Source organism: Procambarus clarkii, chromosome 51 (assembly GCF_040958095.1).
Source record: "Procambarus clarkii isolate CNS0578487 chromosome 51, FALCON_Pclarkii_2.0, whole genome shotgun sequence".
Lineage (NCBI taxonomy): Eukaryota > Metazoa > Arthropoda > Malacostraca > Decapoda > Cambaridae > Procambarus > Procambarus clarkii.
Genome location: NC_091200.1, coordinates 8,820,201 through 8,847,700, shown reverse-complemented (window position 1 = coordinate 8,847,700; position 27,500 = coordinate 8,820,201). Strand labels below are relative to the sequence as shown.

Genomic DNA, 27,500 nt, shown 5'->3' with positions numbered 1-27,500 from the left:
AATATGTACTTGTGAAAGTATGGAGGTGTTCAGATCATCCCGGGTTATGTTCGGAATGTTCAAGTTTCCCAGGGAGTATTGTATTGTATAATTTATTGCTTCATTAATCCATTTTGATTTATATTATATAAATATCTCTACATTGGAAACTTCATTGGGTGCATCATATGTATGGATTACTATTGATAACTGTGCGGTGATGTTCTTAGCGTCCTGCTGTAGGTGAAGTTTGGTTGTGGTAGCCGCCAAGTAATGGGGAATGACTCCGTGTGTCGAGGCGGGGCCACAGTACCAACACTCGTTGTCTATATTACTGTTGTGTGACTTGATGTGCGAGAGAAGGTGCGGTGAGCCACACCTGAGCCTGGTAATACCTGGCAGAAGCTGCCGTAAGACGGGGTTATGGCGCCCGACACCCTGGTTACGGCCCTCATACACCACCACGAGTGCTGCTCACAACCTCGTCCAGAACTGGTTGTTAACACGCCTCGGGTCACCTTCCTTATTGTGTGTTATACGCTATATGATGTCTGCCTCCCCCACACACCTGTGACACACCTGTGACACACCTCTCCGACACCTCTCCACACCCGTGACACACCTCTCCGACACCTCTAACACACCCGTGACACACCTCTCCGACACCTCTAACACACCCGTGACACACCTCTCCGACACCTCTAACACACCCGTGACACACCTCTCCGACACCTCTAACACACCCGTGACACACCTCTCCGACACCTCTAACACACCCGTGACACACCTCTCCGACACCACCTCTCCTTACGCTCCGACCAACCAATGCCAATTTTATGAACGGAATAATTAAAGAAACTGATATTCCCATTGATCTGACCTGGCAGGTCCTATTGATATATATCCACCCGAATTCATTCATATATATATCTAGCCTACGCTTGAAATAATCAGGTGATCTCACATCTATTATGTTACCCGGTAATCTGTTCCATAAATTAACATCCTTGCTTCTAAACCAGTATTTACCCAGGTCATTCCTAATTCTAAACTTATCCAATTTATATACATTGTTTCGTGTTCTATTTTCTATTTATATATTTAATAACTTATTAATAGTCGCCTTGTTGTGCCTGTTCATGCATTTGTTCACTTGAGTCATGTAACCTCTAACTCCTCGCGTTTCTGGGGAGTGTAAATTAAGCTTTTAAATTTGTCTGCATATGAAAGATGGAATTTAAACATAAACAGTAATCTTGGGGCACGCGTTTAGGGCATTACCTGTCCAGGTGTTCCTTCAACAGGGCTGTAATTCATACGTTAGACTGCGAGCAGCGGCGTCTAATAGTCTGGTTGATAAGACCACCAACCAGGAGGCCAGGTTAGAGACCGGGCCACAAGGACACTGATCCTGGGAACTACCTCCAGGCAACCTCAGGGTTATGGGCAAGGTGAGGTAATCATTAGGAGAGAGCACAAAACCTTTACGACTGTGTAGCACTTGGAAAGGACGAGGATAATGATTTGTGGACAGAAGAGAGTGAAGGTTATGGGCAAGAAAGAGGTGGTTGGGGGGGGAAGACTTGTAGGGTGGCAGGAGGACAGAGACGTCAACACTGGATCATCACGAAGAGAAGGAAGTTTAGTCTGGGTAAAGAGTATCAGGATGGAGAGAAGGCTTTCTCTCCATCCTGATAACACCATAACACTTTAACAGAATAGGACTAAAGAAGCTGTCTTACCGCCAACAGTTCAGTGAGGACAAGTCACGTGTTGTGAGAGACACTACAAAAACCTCTGCTCCTCCTAACACTCCACACACACAACTTGCCATCACTTGTAGTAAGTCCTCAAATATGTATATAATTTACATGATTTGTCTCAAAATTCCTTTCCATTCTGCTCGGTACTAATTAGCCAAACTGATTTGGGACTGTCTTTTGATGATTATCATTATCCGGTCATTTCTTGAAGGTCTGTATTGAATATGCGCCTACGATATCAGAGGGCAATTTATTCCCATGTTCCGTAACTTTTGGCAAACTACAATTCTGAATTTAGTATTCAGGTCAAAGGGAATTTTCCTTTGCGATGTATCCTGTTGACTTTCAGCCTACAACTCTAATGTACAAACAACAACTGTTGTTTCCTCTTAACAAAAAACAATGTTTATCTACCCAGTTTTATTATACTACACAATTCCTACAATATAATTCCGCGATTAATGAAATCATGTGGGGGAGTTCCTAAGAGTTTTCATGGCTTGATTATCCATAAAATCTATATTGTGGGTGGAGTTCATCCAGTTGTTTAGCCTGACACAAGCGGAACCAGCGGTATTACAACTAGCTACCAGTACATTAAAAACATTGGAGGAGGAATAATATTCTGTGATTCAAAGTCTGTTCTTCAAGCAATCGAAAACTTCTGGAAGATCGACAGCAAGAACCTCATACTACCAATTATAAATGATCTAATCGCAGCACAGAGTAAAGGGTCTCGAATCTCCTTTGTATGGATACCATCACACATAAACATAACCCATCATAATGAGACAGACATTGCAGCCAAGTTAGCGTGTAACAAAGATGAAGTTGAATTAGATCTAAGTATCCCCATCTCTACTGTCAAAACTGTATTGGTCCAAACACTCAGGTCTGATAGGAAAGAAATTACTGACCCAAAACGTCCTGAAAGTATTAGTATAAAAAGCTATGATTTGTTCAGATCTGAAACCTATATCTGTGGGCAGCACAAAACGTCGACCAGAATGTGCGACACAGTGGTTGCCAGGATCAGGTTGGGTTACCGTTACCTGTGGCAGGTGGCTACAGGTGACGGGTCTCCCAATCCTGCGCACTCCAGTTGCAAACTCTGTGAGCAGGAACTACGGCATGATCTCCCACACTACATCACCGAATGCCCAGTTATCAGACCATTCAGACCAGTTGGCATGAGGTACCTGGAGCTTTGCAATTACTTTATTCACTCTCGTGTTCTTGAAGATATCCTCATAGTGTACCCAAAATTTGCCAGTGCCGGCTACTGAACATATGGCCCTGTATGACTAACCATCCTGTGTGATGGGGACTTTTAGCACCACGTAGTTAGCCTTTTGACACACTGTACTCCCCTTCATATAGCCTAGGGCAGCTGCACAGATGCAGATATACCTAATGTATTAATAAAAAAAATATAAATCCATATTGTACCGTTTATTATCCATCTGCGCCGTCAAAAATCAGTTGAGAATCGCACCAATATGGGGTGTGTGTACCAACATGGAATATGTGACGTAATGTAATATCGGTGGATATGGAATGTGCTCCATTATAGATGCTGCGCTGACTGGCGAGAGTATTTGTGAATCCTGTGACGTGTTAGCAAGTCCTGTGAGCGGGCAGGGCGGGACGTGTTGACACGCTTTCTAATACCTGATGTACCTGTTCACCTTGCAGTAAATAGGTACTTGCGACTTGGTCAACTGTTGCGTGTCACATGGCTAGGGGCCCCTTGGTGTGGATTAACATCTTCCTGTCACTGACAGTGGTGTACCGTCTTGTGACAGACGGGGACAGTCAAGACGGGACACAAACAAACGGTAATAATGACAGGCAGATAAGAGACATAAACAAAAGTGAAATATAGTCTGGAAGGAAGAGAGAAATACACGAGGTAAAGAGAGAGGTCCAGATACAGGAGTATGAATGAGAGGAGAATGAGGAGGTAGTTGTGGACTTAATGAGGCAGCAGTGACAGGTGTGGAGACACAGGGCAAGGAAGCGTGTGTATAGAGGTAGTGGTGCAGGTGTGGGTCGAGGCCGCTGCACCCGCCACTCTCACTAATGGAACTAACTCGCCAACTTCACACCCTCACAGTCTCTTCACTCCACAAGAAAATACTATTTTTTTTATTAAAGTGCCTTTTTATCAATAAACTTTATTCTCAGAGACACGTTAACCACACACTGGCAAATGCACCAGAGAAACTCCTGAGTCAGAAATTAAAGGAAACAAAACTTGGAGTAGACATATTGACAAGACTGTCACAGGAGTCACACATTAACCCACTACCACGAGCGGCGTGGGACGGAGAGGGTGAGGCTGTGCTGGCGGTGTCAGGGAGGGAGGTGTTGCGTGGGAGGATGTTAGGCCGGTGTACTGTAGCCTGCTGTAAACTATAGGTGCAACCAAGATGAACGCAACAGGTGTTAGAAGAAGCAACAGTTGCAGGCAGAGGCAACAGGTGTGTGTGGGGGTGTGGAGGGGGAGCCAAGGAGTACTGGAGGAGGCGGTGTTTGAGGAAGCAACAGTTGTTAGAATAGTACACAAGGCTGAGGGAGAAAACGTGTAGGAGGAGGAACTAGAAGCAAGAGTATGTGAGAGGGAAGGGAGGGAATTATCGGGGGGAAAGCGCCAAGCCATTACGACTATATAGCACTTGGAAGGGGGTCAGGATAAGGATTTGGGATGGGACGGGGGAAAGGAATGGTGCCCAACCACTTGGCCGGTCGGGGATTGAACGCCGACCTGCATAAAGCGAGACCGTCGCTCTACCGTCCACTCAAAGTGTTTGGACAGAGTATGTGAGAGAGCCACGAGTACTGTCGGGTGGAGGATGGTGAGAAGGGTGGTGGAGGAGACCTGGAGAGTGGCCCTCCAGGCAGCTGGAGGTGAGGCTCCACATCCGGATTGAAAATAAGCACAACTTTCGGAACATAACCTTAAATTGCAGTAAGATGAATATTTACCAATTAGCATTCTTTTCAATTTCCCGAGAGCATGGGGCCGGGAGCTAGTGTCCAACCAAGGGGGCGTGTTTTAAACTAATTCGTGAGAAAGAGAGAGTCGTGTATGGGCAGGTGGTGGTGTCAGCGGTGGTGGCGACAGATGGGAGGGCGGCCAGAGGGGAGCTAGATGTCTGAATCTGTTATCCCTGGAGTAATTATCCTCACTGGAGAGTAACTAATGAGCGGAGGGAGTCTGGTCCATCTCTGCCCAGATGGTCCACGGGTCATTGTGGTGAGGGGCGGGGGTGGGTGGCCAGGGTTGGGGTGCCCTGGGGGAGGGGGGAGAGTTACAGTGCCAGCAGCGTCCAGCCTCAGTGATGGTTCTGTGGTGCAGTAACTACACCATCCACGAGGTGAACAGTGACACCTGTCACTTCCCTCACTTGAGTTAACCCAACAGTTCTTTACACACTCACCCGGGTCTACCAACGCCTGCCTTCACCTTGGCACTGCTGGGTGAAGGAATGTTTGTGCTGTGCCAACCACAGCTGACAGTGCTGTTAGTACATATAAGCATTAACAAAATCTTAACAAATGTGCATATAGTTATACCAGGTAGCCTGGAGAAGGCTGTTGCTGCCTGGCTGCGTGTTGACGTGGGAGGCCATCTTCCCCCTGTTGTGCGTGTGAACTCCGTGGGCCTGGAGTTCACTGGTCGTGCTGGATATCCGGAAGTCGAGATGGTTGTGTGTGACATGCTCCGTATCCCAGTGATGGCTATCTACGGTGTTGAGCTTGTAACTGCCCCCCGGGTTGTTCTCAAGCTCGTGGGGGAGGAGGAATACCGTGACTTCCTCCGACGTTACGAGGGGCGTTCGTTGCCGATGCCGGGTGGTGCCGGCTCTGTGTCAATTTCGGACCGTAGTGGTGCCCTGACTTATGTCAGTGAGCATGGGGCGCCCATGGAGATTCCCGAAGAACTCCTCCGGCGTTACTTCGGGAGGTTTGGAGCTGTTGTAAGTGTGCGGTTGCTCCTCCTGCTGTCGATGCTGTGGGTGCTGGCCGTGGTGTCGTCATGGTGCTGAAGAAGGATGCCCGACGTGAGGGGTCCCAGCGGGCGCATCATCCCGTGGGTATAGTGAGGTGGCCTGTGTGGAGCCCGAGGTGGGTCCTAGTGAACGCGCTGGTGCGCAGCCCTGTGCGCCCCCCTGTGTGCCTCTGAGTGCGCAGTCTTGTACCAGGGCCCCCCTAGAATGGACCCCTTTCCTATCGTCTTGGCCTCCGGGGTCGTGCATACTTTTTCCTCTGTGCGTTTTCACGTAATTCAGCGCGTGCTCCCAGTTCCGTGGGATCCTACTTGCGTTTGGGTTCTGCGAGGACGGTGTTTTATCCAGGGTGTGCCGGACTTAATGCCTCGGCCAGATGTGGCTTAGGGTCTTCAGGTTCCGGAGAACGCCCAGTTGCCTTGGGAGGCGTATTGTATACGGTTCCCGGCATCTCAGTATCCGGGAAAGTATCAGTAGTCCGTGCTCTGTTTGCCCGGTGCCTGCGTGCAGGGGGGTGCCGTTGTGTGGGTGCGCGCGTGTGGGTGTGCGCGTGTGGGTGTTTCCTCTTGGCTCCTGTGTGGGCCTGTTCTATAGCCTGTATTTACTTTATGTATATACTTTGTGTTTTTTTGTATGCATTGTTTTGTATTGCAGTTTGCCACATTGTCTTGTTACTGGTGCTTCATGGTCCTGTTTTGCTGTCGGCGTTTGAGGCCGGTGGTTATGTGCTTTGTTACTGTGTAATTTTTCTGTTTATTTACTTCATGTTCTGCTTTGCTGTCGGTCCTTCAGGCCGGTGCTTCTATGTTTGATTTGATGACTGTTACTATGTTTTGTTTGTCTTTCTTTGCTTGCATGTTTATATTGTATTTAATTGCATGCGTGCATGTAAAAATAAAAATAATAAAAAAAGGTAGCCTGGAGGAGTTGAACACATCAATATATTCTTCCTTCTTGAGGTTATCTGGAGATGATTTCGCGGCTTAGCGTCCCCGCGGCCCGGTCCTCGACCAGGCCTTCCTTGGGGGGGGGGGGGGTGTTTTTGTTACACATCCCCAGGAAGCAACTCGTAACAGCTGTCTAACTCACAGGTACCTATTTACTGCTAAGTGAACAGGCATATCAGGGTGAAATAAACCCTGCCCATTTGTTTCCGCCTTCACCGGGGATCGAACCTGGAACCTCAGGACTACGAATCCGAAGCACTGTCCACTCAGCCGTCATGCCCCTTCCCTTCACATTTTCCCTGGGAATCCAATTGTTCATGAGAATCCCTTTTTTCTGAAGAGAATTCGCTCCGGCGTCGAATCCCATTTTCCGTGGTGTGTGATGTGTAATGAGGTGCGGGTCTGAAGATTGGGCAGTCGATACTGACCACTGTTTGGTGCCTGGCCCCCCCCCCCCCCCCACACACACACACACTGTAATTACCTGTGTGTAGTTACAGGTTGAGAGCTACGCTCGTGGTGTCCCGTCTTCCCAGCACTCTTTGTCATATAACGCTTCCAGGTCTCGGGGAAGATTTCCCGAGACCTGGAACTTTAAGAACAAGAGGTCATATATTTAAACTAGCTAAACACAGATGCCGAAGAAATATAAGAAAATTCACTTTCGCAAACAGAGTGGTAGATGGTTGGAACAAGTTAGGTGAGAAGGTGGTGGAGGCCAAGACCGTCAGTAGTTTGAAAGCGTTATATGACAAATATTAGAGGGGCTGGTCCCAAACCTTCACACAGAAATAACATCACATGAGACCAGGAGGCATGGCAGGATGTGCAGAATACCCCCGTTGAAGAGCAGAGGTGCAACAGGTACTCTGAGAGAGAACTCTATCAACATCAGAGGCCCGAGACTGTTCAACACGCTTCCACTACACATAAGGGACATAACTGGCAGACCCCTCACACTGTTCAAGAGAGTACTGGATAAGCACCTCCAAAGGATACCTGATCAACCAGGCTGTGACTCATACGTCAGGCTGCGAGCAGCCGCGTCCAACAGCCTGTTGACCAGTCCAGCAACCAGGCGGCCTGGTCGACGACCGGGCCGCGGGGACGCTAAACCCCGAAAGCACCTCAAGGTAAGGTGCGAGAAATAAATATATATTAGATATTATAGAGACAAAAGCAATAGGTCGGGAGTCAGAACATTAGACATTCTTTCTATGGTTAGAAAGGCGGGGTCCAAGAGCTTGATACTGCAGGCACAGGTAGTAAAAACACACTAGGTGAGTACACAGGTGATGGCATGACTTACTACACCTTACACAGCTCTATATTTCTTGCAAATATTTCTTCTGTATTTCTTTCCATTGTGAATCTATATAATGCAGTTCAGGACCTATTTCTAAATGACTTAAAACAAAAGGATTTAATTATTTTTTCAATAATGTATTTGCGTGTGATACTGGAGTGAAGTGATTGGTCGGCCGGTCGGCCGAGCGGACAGCACGCTGTACTTGTGATCCTGTGGTCTTGGGTTCGATCCCAGGCGCCGGCGAGAAACAATGGGCAGTTTCTTTCACCCTATGCCCCTGTTACCTAGCAGTAAAATAGGTACCTGTGTATTAGTCAGCTGTCACGGGCTGCTTCCTGGGGGTGGAGGCCTGGTCGAGGACCGGGCCGCGGAGACACTAAAAAAGCCCCGAAATCATCTCAAGATATCAAGATAATCTCAAGATAGTCACCCGCCGGGCTCCCGAAGGTCACGTCCGCGTCTCCGTTACTCTCAGCCTCCTGAGAGAGTAAAGGCTTAACTTATGTTGGTGAATATGTGTTTTATAGTTATCTTGGCGACTGTTGCCTAGTGACGCTGAGATGCACCAGTGAGTTTATGATAAGATCATTGCGCAGTGCAACGTTACAAGGATCAATAGTTCTCCTTCAACCACATCCTTTCACTCGCGGGGTTTTTATGAGTGCGCTGATTGGCCAACTATCACAAGGGAGGAAGGGGAAGCTTTGATGACATTGTGGGGCGACTGGAAGAGCGTCCCGGCATGAATGCCTCAAAGGGTGGCTGGTATGAACAAGATGCGTCCCCTGCAAATGTCGCTCCAACTACCACAGCCTTTACATGCGCTCAAAACCCCAAGTCTTCACCATTTACTAAAATAATTAAAGCATTCATTGAACATCATAGCGGGCGTGTATTTACATACCAGCCGCCTTGCCCGCCTCAATGGTTCTGTGCTGCAGACTCCCGCCCCAGCTGACCAAATATTATCGCGACACAAAAGCTGTAATATGCGTTTTGTATTTATCTCGCGTCGTCTGTATCGTGCGCCATCTGTACCTTGCGTCACATGTACCTTGCGTCATCTGTACCGTGCGTCACCTGTACCGTGCATCACCTGTACGGTGCATCACCTGTACCGTGCGTCACATGTACCTTGCGTCACCTGTACCGTGCGTCACATGTACTTTGCGTCACCTGTACCGTGCATCACCTGTACCGTGCATCACCTGTACGGTGCATCACCTGTACCGTGCGTCACTTGTACCGTGCGTCATGTGTGCTATGCGCCAAGTGTCTGTTCCATGCATTCACGATTGTAACACAGTATATAATTAGCGATTGTATCGCTAATTAACTGTACCATGCGCCGAGTGCCTGTTAATATTAAAATAAATTTTAATATTTATGTAATTAATATTCGGATTTTGAAAACCTTTAAATGTTGTTTTACTTCAAATTAATATTTTACTTCAACTAAGAAATGAAATTACATTTTTTTACCTACGATCTGCATTAACTGGGAATTCACTAATTTGCTCAAACTCAACTCACTAAATTACAATTTATTATTATAACTTATCTCATTATAATTAGATCGCTTATTTTCTCATCTCTCATCTTCTTGAGAAGATTTCGGGGGCTTAGCGTCCCGCGGCCCGGTCCTCGATCAGGCCTCCTTTTTGTTACACACCCCCAGGAAGCAGCCCGTAGCAGCTGACTGACTCCCAGGTACCTATTTACTGCTAGACAACAGGGGCATCTGGGTGAAAGAAACAGTTTGCCCATTTGTCTCCGCCTCCACCGGGGATCGAACCCGGAATCTCAGGACAACGAATCCGAAGCACTGTCCACCCAGCTGTCAGGCGCCCCGTAAAATCACTCATCACTTTAAATCTTAAACTGAAATTTGACTGGGACAAGGAAATTTGCTCATAGTATTAATTCGCCTAAATATATCTCACAAGTGGGAAGAATTTACAACCCCAAGTACATTATACAAGGAATATCTTAAGTGAATTAGGTAATAAAGGCCACCAGATCAATGTTTATGAGTGGGATTGAGTGGTTATAGATAGGAGCTGCCTCGTATGGGCCAATAGGCCTTCTGCAGTTACATTTGTTCTTATGTTCTTATGTTACTGATGAGGTTGGCTCGCCACACCTTAAGGCGCTCTACATTGACATTATTGCTGGCCTCCACTACGGGCTCACCATAGCCCGTGCTACTTGGAACTTGTTTCGAGTAGCTGAATCTATAACAACAACAACAACATGGCCTCCTTACCCCCCCCCCCCTGGGATGATCCCACGGGTCCTCCTCACCCCATCTACCTGGTACGTGGCCCATGGAAACCCAAGACAAGGAGTGAGGGTTGGGACGAGGAAGGTAGTGAAGGACAAGGGTGAGGGGGTGCTTGTGAGGGAGGAAGTATCTCATAACGTGGAGGAAGGGAGCAAGCAGCTCCCCCCACCCCCCCCACCCCACACCTAGAGCACCAACATTACTTCCGACGGAAACAATAGACCTTTTCGGGCTATTCATGCCCTTACCACCTTTTGGGTGGCTTAATCTTGTTCAATCAATCAATAGACCTTAACAACATTGACAGTGAGCGCCGCCTTAGGAGACGCATAAGCATCGTAGAGGGTCCGTCTAATTACTCATCGCTACCTATCATTACTTAAGTAAGGAGAAATATGATATATTTACTCACTATAATGTTGATGCTGAATGTACAACATGAAAAAAACATATTTTTACTCTGAAATTAGTTATAAAATGGTAATACCAATTTATAACGAAATTGGGTTCATCAAATTACCCAAAACCACAACATTGTCGCTTGGATCGTTGACTTCCTGTGGCGTCACCTGCTACTTAATTTCGTCTAATTTCGTTATAAAATGACATTATTTCATAGTAAAAATATGTTTTTCATGTTGTACATTCAGCACCAACACTGTAGTGAGTAAATATATAAGTAATTTATTACTTACAAAATGCTAAGATACTTTGGGAAACTTTGGGTAATTAGACGGACCGTCGCAGAGGTTCAAAAAACAATGAGGATTTATGACCATTATCCAAATAAACAAAATATTGTAAACTTTCCATTCAGTGATTATAATCTATCAGTATACGCGAATATTAAAATGCACTTCATGCATCCGGACTATTTCCCACATACTTCAAAAAGGTCACTATCAAGTTAATCCCTAAACTGAGAAAACTCTCAACTCAAACAAAAAATTACAAATCAACTTCCCTTATCAAGGTACTAGGCAAAATATTCGAGGCAATAATTACTCAGACTTATGAAGTTCATGGAAGAGGGACAAAAGTAAAATACATTGGGTTTGTAAACCACAGACGGACCCATACAGCTGTAGTCCTGATCTATGAGCATAATTGTCAATGCAATGGTAAAAAATGTCAATGTAAGCTTTCGACAAAGTGTGGCACACCGGCCTAACATATAGGTTGTCTGAACTAGAGCTTCCATAGAGATTTACTGCCACATTATGGCGGTGTATAGACAGCTAGGCTAAGTGTCGGCAACTACTTGGGTGACATAATCGAATTTAAAAGTGGAATGCCCCAAGAAAGCTGCCTATTACTACAATAGCAAGCCATCAGTGTGAAAAACGAAAATAAAAGTTGAAAACCCATTGATAGGAGGATTGCTAGAAGATGAGACGTCTCACCCTAACAGCTAGGGCACCAAGAACTTGTTTGATTTACTCGATAGAAATCTCGTCCCGCAATACATAATTCTAAGATGAAATACTGACCAGAATCCATCTAAAACTAAATACACAAGTAAAAATAATAATAATAGACTGAAGCAGCTCCTCAAAACATGTATATAAGTATCTGAGTGTGTGTGTATGAATGCTACACAATATCATTCATATATTGGATGTTGAAATACATGTGAAGAACCTTATCCCACACTCACACCTCCCTGACAGAGAGCAAACACTCATCGTGTCGGCAAGACGGACAATTCGTCTGTTATCAAATCCACTACGGGCTCACCATAGCCCGTGCTACTTGGAACTTCTTGTTCCAGGTAGCGAATCTTAAACAACAACAACAACAGCCTGTTATCATAACTCGTACCATGTTTCCCATTTCTAAACTTTTCACTTCACCTGTATTATCCATCTTTTGTATTACCGTAACCTAACTGAGGTAAACAAATGTAGCAGAGCAGTATGATACAGCAGATCACACTGCTCTGCTATATTTGTTTACCTCAATCCAGCTCTGATGGAGGCTTAAGTGAGTCGAAAGCACTAAGCTGTTAACCTTTCATGGTTTCACAGTGATTATTCTGTGTGTATTAATATAATATAATATATATATATATATATATATATATAATATATATATTATTTATATATATATAATAATAACAATAATTATAATAATCATAATATGCGAACAAGCTTGAATGGTCCCCCAAGTCAATATGCAACAGAAAACTCCTCATCCTAGAGGGATTCGAACCCAGACAGCCAGGGGCTCCATGCACCTTAGCATGTCCAATACTGTCACCACTAGGCCACAAAGACTGTTAAATGAATTAAAAGTTGTTAGAACCTTAACCCAATTCCCAACAGCACTCTGTGACCTTTTTGGGCACAGCTATTTCATCAAATCACCTCACATGTGGGGGTTTGAGGGCACCACTCAAGCGTCTTCGTACAAATGTTGTGGAGTGCATCCTGGAGTGTCATTATGGGCCTGGCCGCCTAGAGGGACGTTCTATCCCTGACATTGGGAAACCTTTCCAATGAAAGGTTCCCAAGGTTGTTGTGCAGGGTGGAGAAGGAGGCTAGTGGGTGCTAGGGGTCGGCGGTGGTGGTCCTCTCCGGGAGGGGTCGAAGAAAATGGATTGTTTAGGATTACTTGTGATCTGGGAAGAAAATTTGTATTAATGGTGGTGTGGGAATTTGGGAGTTTGGTGGGTGTGTGGGGGGGGGGGTGTGGGGGTGGCTGGGTGGACGTGATTGGCGGGTGGATGAGGAGTTTGGCAAGACATTAGTGCGCCCGCTGCCGGGAACCACCCAACTTCACAACTCATTTACTTTTATTGCTGGGCCCACTAACCCGGCCCCCCCACCCCCCTTTGTTCTTGCCCACCCTATCTTATCCCAGCCAACCCACCCCACCCTTGCCCACTCTTCCTTAACTTCCTTAACTTATAGTTGACTCTAATTGACTTTCTCTCTCTTCCTGCTCGATGACTCAGCAGCCAATTAAACAATAACTACTGAATGATTGAAAGTTTCGGTGTGTGTGTGTGTGTGGGTAAATGATGAGGGTTGGCCAGGTAAATGATGAGGGTTGGCCAGGTAAATGACGAGGGTTGGCCAGGTAAATGACGAGGGTTGGCCAGGTAAATGAAGACAGGAATGTTTCCGGAGAACTATAATAACACAACATTACATATAAATAACTATATTGGACAATTTCCACCAAGCCTCCACAAAACTGTGCCATTATTTACCCGTTGCAATATTGAGGGTGAAGCATGGCCCAACATGTAACCTAAGAACTGAATTGTTCAAAACGACCCAATTATTCAGCCAGGGGTCCTGGCAGCGGATACGGGGCTACAAGTAAACCAGTTATAACTGTCTGTAAATCACTGCTACAAGTAAACCAGTTATAACTGTCTGTAAATCACTGCTACAAGTAAACCAGTTATAACTGTCTGTAAATCACTGCTACAAGTAAACCAGTTATAACTGTAAATCACTGCTACAAGTAAACCAGTTATAACTGTCTGTAAATCACTGCTACAAGTAAACCCGTTATAACTGTCTGTAAATCACTGCTATACTCGAAGATAACTTTCTCCTAATTTAACTGGTGCACTTATATAACAGCTAAACTGGTGGACTGTGTTTGTGTTAGGCAGTAGAGAGTAGCAGGTACTCAAGTTAATTGTTAGGAGAGCGACCAACTCTGTGTCCACCCTCCTTCACTGTACAATTCCAGCTGATTTAAACATGGGTGGAGGCTGGGGCTCCTGGACTGTGTCGCTAGACAAGTGACTTCTATTGTTAGAACTCTGAGAGTTACAAAAATGTGACATTCTTGACATTATTAAACTGACGTTAAAACATTTTAGCAAGGCACTAGAGTTAACAGCGGGGCACTAGAGTTAACAACAGGGCACTAGAGTTAACAAATGTTGGAATGGATTAGGTGATTGGAGAAGTTTGTCCCGAAGAGAGAATAATAAGTGTTTAAGATTAGCGCAGAGTTCAGCAAGAGTGTAGTGAAGCAGCTGGGCACGAGGGTGGTGGGCACAACCACGTTAGTAACGGGTCGCAAGAGACCCGAGGAGCCATACCCAAGGACCAGGAGACATTACCCAGAGTTAGAAGGGAAGTAGAGACAATTTGAGACCGATATTTCAGGTCAATCAAAAACCCAACCTAAGCTAAGGAAGCAACATAACACGTTAGGGGAGGTGATGGCACTGTGCCTCCGTCTCCCTGGCCGCCTGTGTCACCCAGTTTACTTAACCTCACTGTCTTTAACTCGCCGAAGTATTCCAAATGACCTTGTTTGGGCCAAGACCAGACCTTCAAGTTTCCTCGCCGTGGCTGGTTATGGCGGGAGCTTCCACGCGAGCCTGTGCTCCTAGGACAGAAGGTGTAATGGTTTTGATCCACGGAGGAAGTGGCGAGGAATTTGCGGTAAGTTAAGAGCATGTCACAATGAAGGTAACGGACTCTATGATTTGTGATTTCCGTCCGTAATGACCTTGACAGTTGAGCGATGATGGTTATGGTGGTTGCACTGTGGCAGGCGGCGCTTCTGGCAAGAGTGTATATAGGGTATAAGTCACCAGGAGTTATGTTATCTAGGCCATTACGATATAGGGTATAAGTCACCAGGAGTTATATTATCTAGGCCATTACGATATAGGGTATAAGTCACCAGGAGTTATGTTGAAGCAGTGTGCCCGTGCATGGACCATGAGCCTTCTCTTAATCATTATCTAGGCCATTACGACTATATTGCACTTGGAAGGGCTGTGAGGACAAGGATCAGGGATAGGACTGAGGAAAGCAACGAGTGCAACCCCTTGCACCGTCAGGGGCTGAACCTGCAACATGGGCGTCGCTCTACCGACTGGTCCAAGTAGTCGGTGCAAGTATGTAGGCACTTTTAACAATGATCGTCTGCCTATGAGTTCTATTGTGTAGCTTTAGTATTAAGATAATGATGAATAAAGAGTGACCAAGATGAGTGTTGGTAGCGAGTGTGGAGGCTGGTGCTGGCCGGCATGGTGGAGGTGATGAGTGTGAGGTACAGGTACAGTAGCCACAACCGGCACCTCATCACCTCATTCCATCACTGGAATATTCATGGGTTGGCGTGTTGAGCTGTAATGGGAGCTAGATCATTTTCCTAGTTTAGTGATGGTCCGTTCCGCCTCCTGTTAATTATTGCATGGAATAGATACGGGACGCTAATGGTAATTACCTCTGTCCCCCTTTGACACAATTTGTGTTTTTTCTTCCTTGTACAGCTTGTCTGTCAGTGGTTGTTCCGCTTCACTCTATGAGTATGCACCCCAGAGTCTGCCTGTACAGACTGACTACTGATCACATGCCTCTGTATGACTAACCATCCTGCGAGATGGGGACTTTTAGCACCACGTAGCTAGCCTTTTGACACACTGTACTCCCCTTCATATAATCTAGAACAGCTGCACAAATGCACAAGTACCTAAATGTGTAAATAAAAAACAATCTACAATACAAGAATGACATTACAAATCTTCAGACGAAAAAGAAATGTAACGTGATTCTGCCAGAGTGTTGAGGGGAGGGGGTTTGTATGTGGCCCGTCCTCCTAAGCTTTCCCTAACGGCAAGAAACTGTCGGACTAAAGTGCCCTCTGCTAACCTACCAGAGGACCCAAAACAGAAAACGGGGCAGTACGTCACTTTCGCGAGCCGCTTCCATTTTCTAGCACGGCAACTTTTGGTGTTAGGTAGAGTATGTGTGGTGATGCGAGGCTGTACTGGGAGGACGGGTTGAGTCTGTGGCCCGGGTCCTTGTTGTCTATACGTGTGACTACTGTGGTGTATAGTAGTGACTGGCTGTTATATACAGCACCACCAGAGTTGTTCGTCTAATTGTCTCCCTGTTTATCTCTCTTAACGTCAAAATAACGTCACTTTTGGCTCGTATGCGCGCTATGGCCAAATTTAGACGTAATTTGAAATGAAATCGACTCACAAAAGTGACGTACTGTTCCGTTTTCTGTTTGAGTCGTTCGGCCTACTCGTTAAGGTTAGAAGAGGAAACTTTCTATTAACGTTTTTCATACCATTTTGAAACTTTGAGAATTTCCTGCCCACCTAGAGAAAGGCACAACTCTCCTAAACACGAGAGTGAAGTATACAACTTTAGAAACACTTTCCCACCAGGAGACTCGAACCCTAGCCAGCACAGAAGCCTTCCAGCAACTGGCATAACAGGTACGCCTTAACCCACTCCACCACCTGCTCAGACCCTTAAAAGAGATGGTAATTTCGGAGTACTTGCTCTAGTGCTCTTGGGAGGTGGTGGTCTTTGGAGTGTTAAATACTCCGAAATTACCATCTCTTTTAAGGGTCTGAGCAGGTGGTGGAGTGGGTTAAGGCGTACCTGTTATGGCAGTTGCTGGAAGGCTTCTGTGCTGGCTAGGGTTCGAGTCTCCTGGTGGGAAAGTGTTTCTAAAGTTGTATACTTCACTCTCGTGTTTAGGAGAGTTGTGCCTTATATATATATATATATATATGTCGTACCTAGTAGCCAGAACGCTTTTCTCAGCCTACTATGCAAGGCCCGATTTGCCTAATAAGCCAAGTTTTCATGAATTAATAGTTTTTCGACTACCTAACCTACCTAACCTAACCTAACCTAACTTTTTCGGCAACCGAACCAAGCCTAACCTATAAAGATAGGTTAGGTTAGGTAGGGTAGGTTAGGTTCGGTCATATATCTATGTTAATTTTAACTCCAATAAAAAAAAATTGACCTCATACACAATGAAATGGGTAGCTTTATCATTTCATAAGAAAAAAATTATAGAAAATATATTAATTCATGAAAACTTGGCTTATTAGGCAAATCGGGTCTTGCATAGTAGGCTGAGGAGTGCGTTCTGGCTACTAGGTACGACATATATATATATATATATATATATATATATATATATATATATATATATATATATATATATATATATATTAGTATATTAGTATATTTTGGTAGCAGTCTTTCCTGTAGACATATATTATTAAATATGACCGAAAAAGTAAGATTAATAATTCTAACACGAATTTTCTCAATCTTTCGTACATTTCGCTTCACTGTTGGAGGTAAATCAAAAATCAATTCTCCAAAATTCATTTTTATTTCTAGTCTGACGCGACACGAGCGCGTTTCGTAAAACTTATTACATTTTCAAAGACTTTAGTTCACAAATACACAACTGAATAGAACTTACGCATCTCCGATTTTATATCTACATTTGAGTGAGGTGGAAGGGGTGATGTGGCATTAACACAAGACAGAACAAGATGTGGTATTAATAGGGTATTAATTTCATCAACACAAGACAGAACAAGAGTATTAATAGGGTATTAATTTCATCAACACAAGACAGAACACGAAACAATGGATATTGAATAGAAGTGTTTGTAGAAAGCCTATTGGTCCATATTTCTTGATGCTTCTATATTGGAGCGGAGTCTTGAGGTGGGTAGAATATAGTTGTGCAATAATTGGCTGTTGATTGCTGGTGTTGACTTCTTGATGTGTAGTGCCTCGCAAACGTCAAGCCGCCTGCTATCGCTGTATCTATCGATGATTTCTGTGTTGTTTACTAGGATTTCTCTGGCGATGGTTTGGTTGTGGGAAGAGATTATATGTTCCTTAATGGAGCCCTGTTGCTTATGCATCGTTAAACGCCTAGAAAGAGATGTTGTTGTCTTGCCTATATACTGGGTTTTTTGGAGCTTACAGTCCCCAAGAGGGCATTTGAAGGCATAGACGACGTTAGTCTCTTTTAAAGCGTTCTGTTTTGTGTCTGAAGAGTTTCTCATGAGTAGGCTGGCCGTTTTTCTGGTTTTATAGTAAATCGTCAGTATATAGGCAAGACAACATCATCTCTTTCTAGGCGTTTAACGATGCATAAGCAACAGGGCTCCATTAAGGAACATATAATCTCTTCCCACAACCAAACCATCGCCAGAGAAATCCTAGTAAACAACACAAAAATCATCGATAGATACAGCGATAGCAGGCGGCTTGACGTTTGCGAGGCACTACACATCAAGAAGTCAACACCAGCAATCAACAGCCAATTATTGCACAACTATATTCTACCCACCTCAAGACTCCGCTCCAATATAGAAGCATCAAGAAATATGGACCAATAGGCTTTCTACAAACACTTCTATTCAATATCCATTGTTTCGTGTTCTGTCTTGTGTTGATGAAATTAATACCCTATTAATACTCTTGTTCTGTCTTGTGTTGATGAAATTAATACCCTATTAATACCACATCTTGTTCTGTCTTGTGTTAATGCCACATCACCCCTTCCACCTCACTCAAATGTAGATATAAAATCGGAGATGCGTAAGTTCTATTCAGTTGTGTATTTGTGAACTAAAGTCTTTGAAAATGTAATAAGTTTTACGAAACGCGCTCGTGTCGCGTCAGACTAGAAATAAAAATGAATTTTGGAGAATTGATTTTTGATTTACCTCCAACAGTGAAGCGAAATGTACGAAAGATTGAGAAAATTCGTGTTAGAATTATTAATCTTACTTTTTCGGTCATATTTAATAATATATATATATATATATATATATATATATATATATATATATATATATATATATATATATATTATATAAATAAATAAATAAAATATACACACACATACATGGGGAGGGTGGGAGGTGCCGGTGCAGCAGGGTGGCCATCCCCCCATAGCCCGCCTCAGCCCTGGTGGTTAGCGCCAATCTGCGTCAGTTGAGGAGCCTCACTAGTCTCACCACGCTCATTCATGCCCAGTTGGTCTTCACCACCACAGCTGCTCTGTGCCTCTTTCCTCACCCACCTTACCCACGCCTCGCCCCCTCTCATTCACCTCGCCCACCACTTACCAACCTTACTCTTCACCCATAGCTCATTCGTCAACCATACACACACCGCCTGTGCCAGGTGAGGACGACGGGCTCACCATAGCCCGTGCTGCTTGCAACTGTTGTTCCCAGTAGCTGAATCTTAAACAACAACATACACATTCCACATTCCTCTCCCTGCTATTGTGAAGGCCTCCAACCTCTGGCTCTGGGTGACCTTGTGGCCCTGTGATGGGTGCTGAGTAAACCATTCATCTCTCAGAGAGCTGGATGATGAGTCCGGTTGGCTGATAACGCTGCACAGAACTCATTATTTTGCGAATACCCACTATTTGCTCCTCTTATTAGGTCCAGGTCTCGTTTTAATCTCATACAACAGTTGGACTAGCTTTTAGAAAATTATGGAAATAAATGCATTCTGCGTTTGTTATAATATGTGATGTGGTTGTGGAGTGGCGAGAGTGGGGGTGGAGGGAGCCAGGAGTGGTGTAGTCTGCACTGTGATGGCTGCCTCCACCCCACAACACAGGCCATCGCTACCTCCTTCCCCTATCTTTATCACTTCTTAGGTTAAATCTCGCGTTATATAGCATTAACATTCTTATCTTAATGTTACAGAAGAACTCTTTATGTTCATCGCCTATTTTACACTCAGCTCAAGACGTTAATATTTTGTTGTCATATAGATGAATGGTATATTTTGTTTAAGGTTACACGTTTATAATGTAGAGTTGACCTAATATACTTGTAACAATATAAACTATTCACCGAGAGTTTCCATTAGGTCAAAGTCCACCAGGTCACTGAGGGCGTGGTGAGGGCGGCGGTGGTGGCAGCACCACACCAGCGGGAGAATTGAGTCATAGAGCAACACAAACTGTGGCGAAGTTTGTCAGCCAGCACTTGAGTCCCGCGGCCGGGCAGGCGCTCCAGTGCGGGAGCCGCAGCTCTTTGGTCCTTTTTTGATTGTTGCCGCCGGAGGCAGCTAGTTTATTGTCCACCTGAGTGCCTGTATCCTCGACCACCTCCGGGGATGTATCAGGCGGGCTGGATCTGTAATATTGCACTGTTGATCTGTACTGTGTGTGTGCGCAACATTTTCATCTTCCTTCCTGTATTCCCTTCCTGTTAATTCAAAGGTTATTCCGGGTATCAGAGATGACAAATAGTCTGGCGTTTATAATGTTTAATTTTCGTACAGAAGTTTTAGGAAGCCTCAATGTTTTGACTCGAGCCCTTCAACATTAGTTTGGTCAGAACACTCAGGCTAATTTATTTATTGAGCAGCCAAGCCCAGTGGTAGCTACGAGCCTTAATATTTGTTGTTTGGAGTCCACTCATTGTATGGAGTTTAATCTTAAAATGTTTTAGTATTACCGGCATCATAAACCATCTTACTCACATTTGTAAACAATGAGTGACAATATTGTGGCTGAAGATATGTTGACCAGACCACACATCAGAAGATGGAGACACGACCACGTTTCGCTCCGTCCCGGACTATTATCAAGTCATTATCACACACGACTTGATCATGGTTCAGGGTCGGACCGAAACGTCGTCATTTCTTCATCTTGTGATGTGTGGTTAGGTCATCACGTGTGTAACCCGAGGGTAACTGTTGATCATATGAGTCAGGTTGTGAGTGGTGCGGTGAGTGGTGCAGTGAGTGGTGCAGTGAGTGGTGCAGTGGGAGGAAGCACAGAATAGTTTACCACCATTCAGGAAACCTCCACAAACCCCACCGTCACCCCAACCTCTTAATACCCTCCTCACCCCCCCACCCCCCACCCCAACCTTCATTGGTCCCCCCACCACCTCGCCCACTCAAACCTTAATCCCACTAAACCATGCACTCACCCCTACTCTACCCACACCCACACACCCACCAATATGTGTACACACACACACACACACACACACACACACACACACACACACACACACACACACAAAGATGACCTGGATAGACTGAGTGAATGGTCCAACAAATGGCTGTTGAAGTTCAACAGCCAACCCGAGTAAAACCCAAGTAAATGCAAAGTAATGAAACTAGGCAGTGGAAACAGGAGGCCAGGCACAGGATACAGAATAGGAGATGAAGTACTTAATGAAACAGACAGAGAGAAAGATCTAGGAGTTGATATCACACCAAACCTGTCTCCTGAAGCCCACATAAAGAGAATAACGTCTGCGGCATATGCGAGGCTGGCTAACATCAGAACGGCGTTCAGGAACCTGTGTAAGGAATCATTCAGAATCTTGTACACCACATATGTAAGACCAATCCTGGAGTATGCGGCCCCAGCATGGAGCCCGTACCTTGTCAAGCACAAGACGAAGCTGGAAAAAGTCCAAAGGTATGCTACTAGACTAGTCCCAGAACTAAGAGGCATGAGTTATGAGGAAAGGCTGCGGGAAATGCACCTCACGACACTGGAAGACAGAAGAGTAAGGGGGGACATGATCACAACCTACAAAATCCTCAGGGGAATCGACCGGGTAAACAAGGACGAACTTTTCAACACTGGTGGGACGCGAACAAGGGGACACAGGTGGAAGCTGAGTACCCAAATGAGCCACAGAGACGTTAGAAAGAACTTTTTCAGTGTCAGAGTAGTTAGCAAATGGAATGCATTAGGAAGTGATGTGGTGGAGGCTGACTCCATTCACAGTTTCAAATGTAGATATGATAGAGCCCAATAGGCTCAGGAATCTGTACACCAGTTGATTGACGGTTGAGAGGCGGGACCAAAGAGCCAGAGCTCAACCCCCGCAAGCACAATTAGGTGAGTACAATTAGGTGAGTACACACACACACAGAGGGGGCCTCGTAGCTTGGTAGGGGGGGGCCTCGTAGCCTGGTGGATAGCGCGCAGGACTCGTAATTCTGTGGCGCGGGTTCGATTCCCGCACGAGGCAGAAACAAATGGGCAAAGTTTCTTTCACCCTAAGTGCCCCTGTTACCTAGCAGTAAATAGGTACCTGGGAGTTAGTCAGCTGTCACGGGCTGCTTCCTGGGGTGTGTGTGTGTGTGTGTGGTGTGGGGAAAAAAAAAGTAGTTAGTAAACAGTTGATTGACAGTTGAGAGGCGGACCGAAAGAGCAAAGCTCAACCCCCGCAAAAAACACAACTAGTAAACACACATGTACACACACACACACACACACACACACACACACACACACACACACACACACACACACACACACACACACACACACACACACACACACACACACTATCAACCAAATACAATATACATGTTGGTTTCTGGTATAACCATAAGTATAAAATATACCTATGGTTTCTGAATTAGTTAAGAATACCTCGCGTGTAGACCAAAGCTCTTATGTTATTTTACACATACTTGCATAATGCTCCAGGCTGGGGGCGTGTAGCCCTCCCACATACACCCACTCTCCCACAGTGCTCCAGGCTGGGGGCGTGTATCCCTCCCACATACACCCACTCTCCCACAGTGCTCCAGGCTGGGGGTCATGTAACCTCCCACATACACCCACTCTCCCACAGTGCTCCAGGCTGGGGTCATGTAACCTCCCACATACACCCACTCTCCCACAGTGCTCCAGGCTGGGGTCATGTAACCTCCCACATACACCCACTCTCCCACAGTGCTCCAGGCTGGGGTCATCCACCAGGTCGTCACCCAATAGCCGCTCCCTATCCGATTGATTATCGATTCTACTGTTTTGTGACTCACGGCAACTCGCTCCCACATGAGGAAGGTCACACACTGCTAGCTAGGATGGCCTCACTCACTCACTCACTCACTCACTCACTCACTCACTCACTCACTCACTCACGAGACTCACTCACGAGACTCACTCACGAGACTCACTCACTCACTCACTCACGAGACTCACTCACTCACTCACTCACTCACAAGACTAAAGAAACAGGCGAGATATGATCACAGAATAAACAAGGCGAACAAGGACAACCTCTTTTATTTGAGAGAACGAGAGAACATAAGTGGACGCTGGAACCGCAAATAAATATAAATGGAAGCAATATAAGAGTATACTATTGCCCCTCACGAGCAGTCATAACACACGAGCTTTGGTCAGTCAGTATTACGGTCACTTCCCTGAATACTGTGATAGGTAGGTAGAGCACACAGGTAGAGCACACAGGTAGAGCACACAGGTAGAGCACACAGGTAGAGCACACAGGTAGAGCACACAGGTAGTGCACACAGGTAGTGCACACAGGTAGAGCACACAGGTAGAGCACACAGGTAGAGCACACAGGTAGAGCACACAGGTAGAGCACACAGGTAGAGCACACAGGTAGAGCACACAGGTAGAGCACACAGGTAGAGCACACAGGTAGAGCACACAGGTAGAGCACACAGGTAGTGCACACAGGTAGTGCACACAGGTAGTGCACACAGGTAGTGCACACAGGTAGAGCACACAGGTAGAGCACACAGGTAGAGCACACAGGTAGAGCACACAGGTAGAGCACACAGGTAGTGCACACAGGTAGTGCACACAGGTAGTGCACACAGGTAGTGCACACAGGTAGTGCACACAGGTAGAGCACACAGGTAGAGCACACAGGTAGTGCGATACTGTATACAAAATAGACAGGAGCCAGTGGACATGCCGAGTTGTGCTACTAACCAACCCGTTCTCGCACTGTCGTATAGTCAATATTGACTTATTAACTACGTGCATAGGTGATATACTAAACATAATAGATACCCTTAAAAAGATTCATAGAAAACACTGACCTTACCTAACCTTGTTAGTATCTTAAGATAAGCATCTTATTGCTTCGTAATTACAATTATTACTTAACCTATACCTATTATAGGTTAGGTAATAATTGTAATTACGAAGCAATAAGATGCTTATCTTAACATAGTAAGTAGGTTAGGTAAGGTCGGTGTTTTCTATGAATCTTTTTAAGGGTATCTATTATGTTAAGTATGTCACCTATGCACATATTTAATAAGTCAATATTGACTTATTAAATTTGCGAGAACGGGTTGGTACAGATACAACCCGTTCTCGCACTTTCGTATAGTCAATATTGACTTATTAAATACGTGCATATGTGACATACTAAACATACTAGTTTACCTTGAAAAACTTCATAGAAAACACCGACCTTACCTAACCTTCTTAGTATGTTAAGATAAGCATCTTATTGCTTTTATTATTATCCTATTATAGGTATAGGTTAAGTAATAATTGTAATTACGAAGCAATAAGATGCTTATCTTAACATACTAAAAAGGTTAGGTAAGGTCGGTGTTTTCTATGAAGCTTTTCAGGGTAAACTAGTATGTTTAGTATGTCACATATGCACGTATTTAATAAGTCAATATTGACTATACGAAAGTGCGTGAACGGGTTGCAGTAGTAGTAGTCAGGGAAAGTTGAAAACTCCAGTTTGGCAACAGGATGTTGCTGTTGGAAACTTTCCTTATTAAGGCCACTCAATAGCTCGGTCGATAGAGCTTCGGCTTGACACGCGTGGGGTCCAGGGTTCGAGTCTCCTAGAACCCAGGTGAATGGAATGTTGATCATAAACAAAACAAAGTAAGGAAAGTTGATGTGATACATATTATAATGTTAAACACACGTAGCTGTGTAAATAAAAGCCGTGGGTGAATGTACAGCAGCAGGAAGGTACAGGGTTAACTTAGCTCTCTCCAGAGTTACACGGAGGGTTCTCGGGGGTAGAACACCAAGCCTCTCCGAGACTTGCAGGCTCAGGGAGGAGACATTTACGTGTGTGTGGTGAGCTCAGGTGTGGACACAGGGAGTGTGACAGGACCGGTGCCTGCCTGACGTTTACTGTTGCCAGAACAGCTTGGGCACACGCTGTAAGGTCTGGCTTCACCTCTTCTTGTTCTCGCCTCACCATCCCTCGAGCCCCTCTCCTGTATTTTGTACTTACAACTCCCGATTCATTTTTGTAATGTATTAATACTGTATTTTGTTTACCATATATATTTTTGCCCCCCCCCCCTTACCATCCACGACCCTCATTGACTCCCGCCCAGTGCACTCCCACTCCTCCCAGGCCTCACCCCCACCCACACGAGCTTGAATAAAGATGCCCTGGCTGCTCTCTCATTACAATAATTCCCTCGTCCACACTGCCCTTTACCCGAGGTTGCCCCTGGCGCTGGGAGCCTGGCTCCCGACCCCCTCCCAGTCATCAGTGTCCCATGCTCCCACAGTCCCGTGCTTTATCCTGTGTGGGTGGTGGCCGGCCGCTGCTTGCTGGCCTCTCTGGCCTCTCTGGCCTCTCTGGCCACGCTCCCTGCACCCTCCTCCCTCCCCCCACACCACACACCTCCACGCCAGGTGTTATTGATGCCCTCCTCCTTGCACGCACACACGCACGCCCACTCGCCCACACGGGCTGAATAAGGGAGTACCTAAGCAACAGAAGACAGCGAGTCACTGTGAGGGGTGAGGTCTACGAGTGGCGAGATGTCACCAGTGGAGTCCCTCAGAGATCAGTTCTTGGACCTATACTGTTCCTGATATATGTAAATAATCTCCCAGAGGGAATAGGTTCGTTCCTGTCAGTTTGCGGATGATGCAAAAATTATGAGGAGGATTAAAACAGAGGAAGGTAGTATGAGGCTACAAGATGACTTAAACAAACTCAAGGAATGGTCCAACAAATGGCTATTAAAGTTCAACCCAAATAAATGTAAGGTAATGAAACTAAGGGGAGGAAATAGGAGACCAGACACTGGATACCGAATGGGAGATGAAGTCCTTCACGAGACGAACAGAGAGAAAGACCTAGGGGTTGATATCACACCAAACCTGTCTCCTGAAGCCCACATCAAAAGAATAACATCGGCGGCGTATGCGAGGCTGGCTAGCATCAGAACTGCCTTCTGAAACTTGTGTAAGGAATCTTTCAGAACCTTGTATACCACGTATGTAAGGCCAATCCTGGAGTATGCAGCCCCAGAATGGAGCCCGTACCTTGTGAAACACAAGACGAAACTGGAAAAAGTTCAGAGGTATGCTGCTAGGCTAGTCCCAGAACTAAGAGGCATGAGTTACGAGGAAAGGCTGAGGAAACTGCACCTCACGTCACTGGAAGACAGAAGAACTCGGGGAGATATGATCACCACATACAAGATTTTCAGGGGAATTGACAGGGTGACAAGGATGGATTATTTAACACGGGTGGTACACACACAAGGGGACACTGGTAGAAGCTGAGTACCCAAAGGAACCACAGAGACATTAGAAAGAACTTTTTAAATGTCAGAGTTGTTAGTAAATGGAATGCATTAGGCAGTGATGTGGTGGAGGCTGACTCCATACACAGTTTCAAGTGTAGATATGATAAGAGCTCAATAGGCTCAGGAATCTGTAACATTTTTGGTTTTGGTCAACATTTTTCAGCCACGTTATTGTGACTCCTCATCTGCAACCTGTATATCAGTTGGTTGACAGTTAAGAGGCGGGACCAAAGAGCCAGAGCCACACACACACACACAGATGGTGCTGGTGGCTGAGCGGACAGCACTTAGGACTCGTAACAAGTGGGGGACAGTGGTTCGATTCCCGGCGATGGCGGAAACAAATGGGCAGGGTTTCTTTTACCCTGATGCTCCTGTTACCTTGCAGTAAATAGGTACCTGGGAGTTAGACAACTGTTACGGGCTGCTTCCTGGGTGTGTGTGTGTGTATGCGAACAAGCTTGAATGGTCCCCAAGCATATATGCGAATGAAAACCCCACACCCTAGAAGTGACTCGAACGACGGACCTCTAGGAGTACATTGCAACTGGTGTCACGGTGCCTTATTCCACTAGACCATCAGTGACACCACAAAAGGTGGTGATAGCCGAAGCTATTTGCCCCTCCCCCCCCCCCCCCCACCCCCCCACCCCCACTTCCGGCGGAACTTTGATGGTCTCTTGGGCTTAGCTATTTCATCAAGATTATCATCAAGGTGCCGCCGGGGGGGGGCACACACACACAATATATAAATATATATATATATATATATATATATATATATATATATATATATGTCGTACCTAATAGCCAGAACGCACTTCTCAGCCTACTATTCAAGGCCCGATTTGCCTAATAAGCCTAGTTTTCATGAATTAATGTTTTTTCGTCTACCTAACCTACCTAACCTAACCTAACCTAGCTTTTTTTGGCTACCTAACCTAACCTTACCTATAAATATAGGTTAGGTTAGGTTAGGTAGGGTTGGTTAGGTTCGGTCATATATCTACGTTAATTTTAACTCCAATAAAAAAAAATGACCTCATACATAGAGAAAAGGGTTGCTTTTTCATTTCATAAG

The 27,500-nt window shown here is 45.4% G+C and overlaps 1 protein-coding gene across 7 annotated transcripts in view; it reads left to right on the top strand.

Moving 5' to 3' along the window:
* The window catches only part of LOC123774604 (cell adhesion molecule 2), a 353,903-nt gene that overhangs the window by 286,646 nt on the left and 39,757 nt on the right, over positions 1 to 27,500 (top strand). The gene's annotated exons all lie outside the window — the stretch shown is intronic.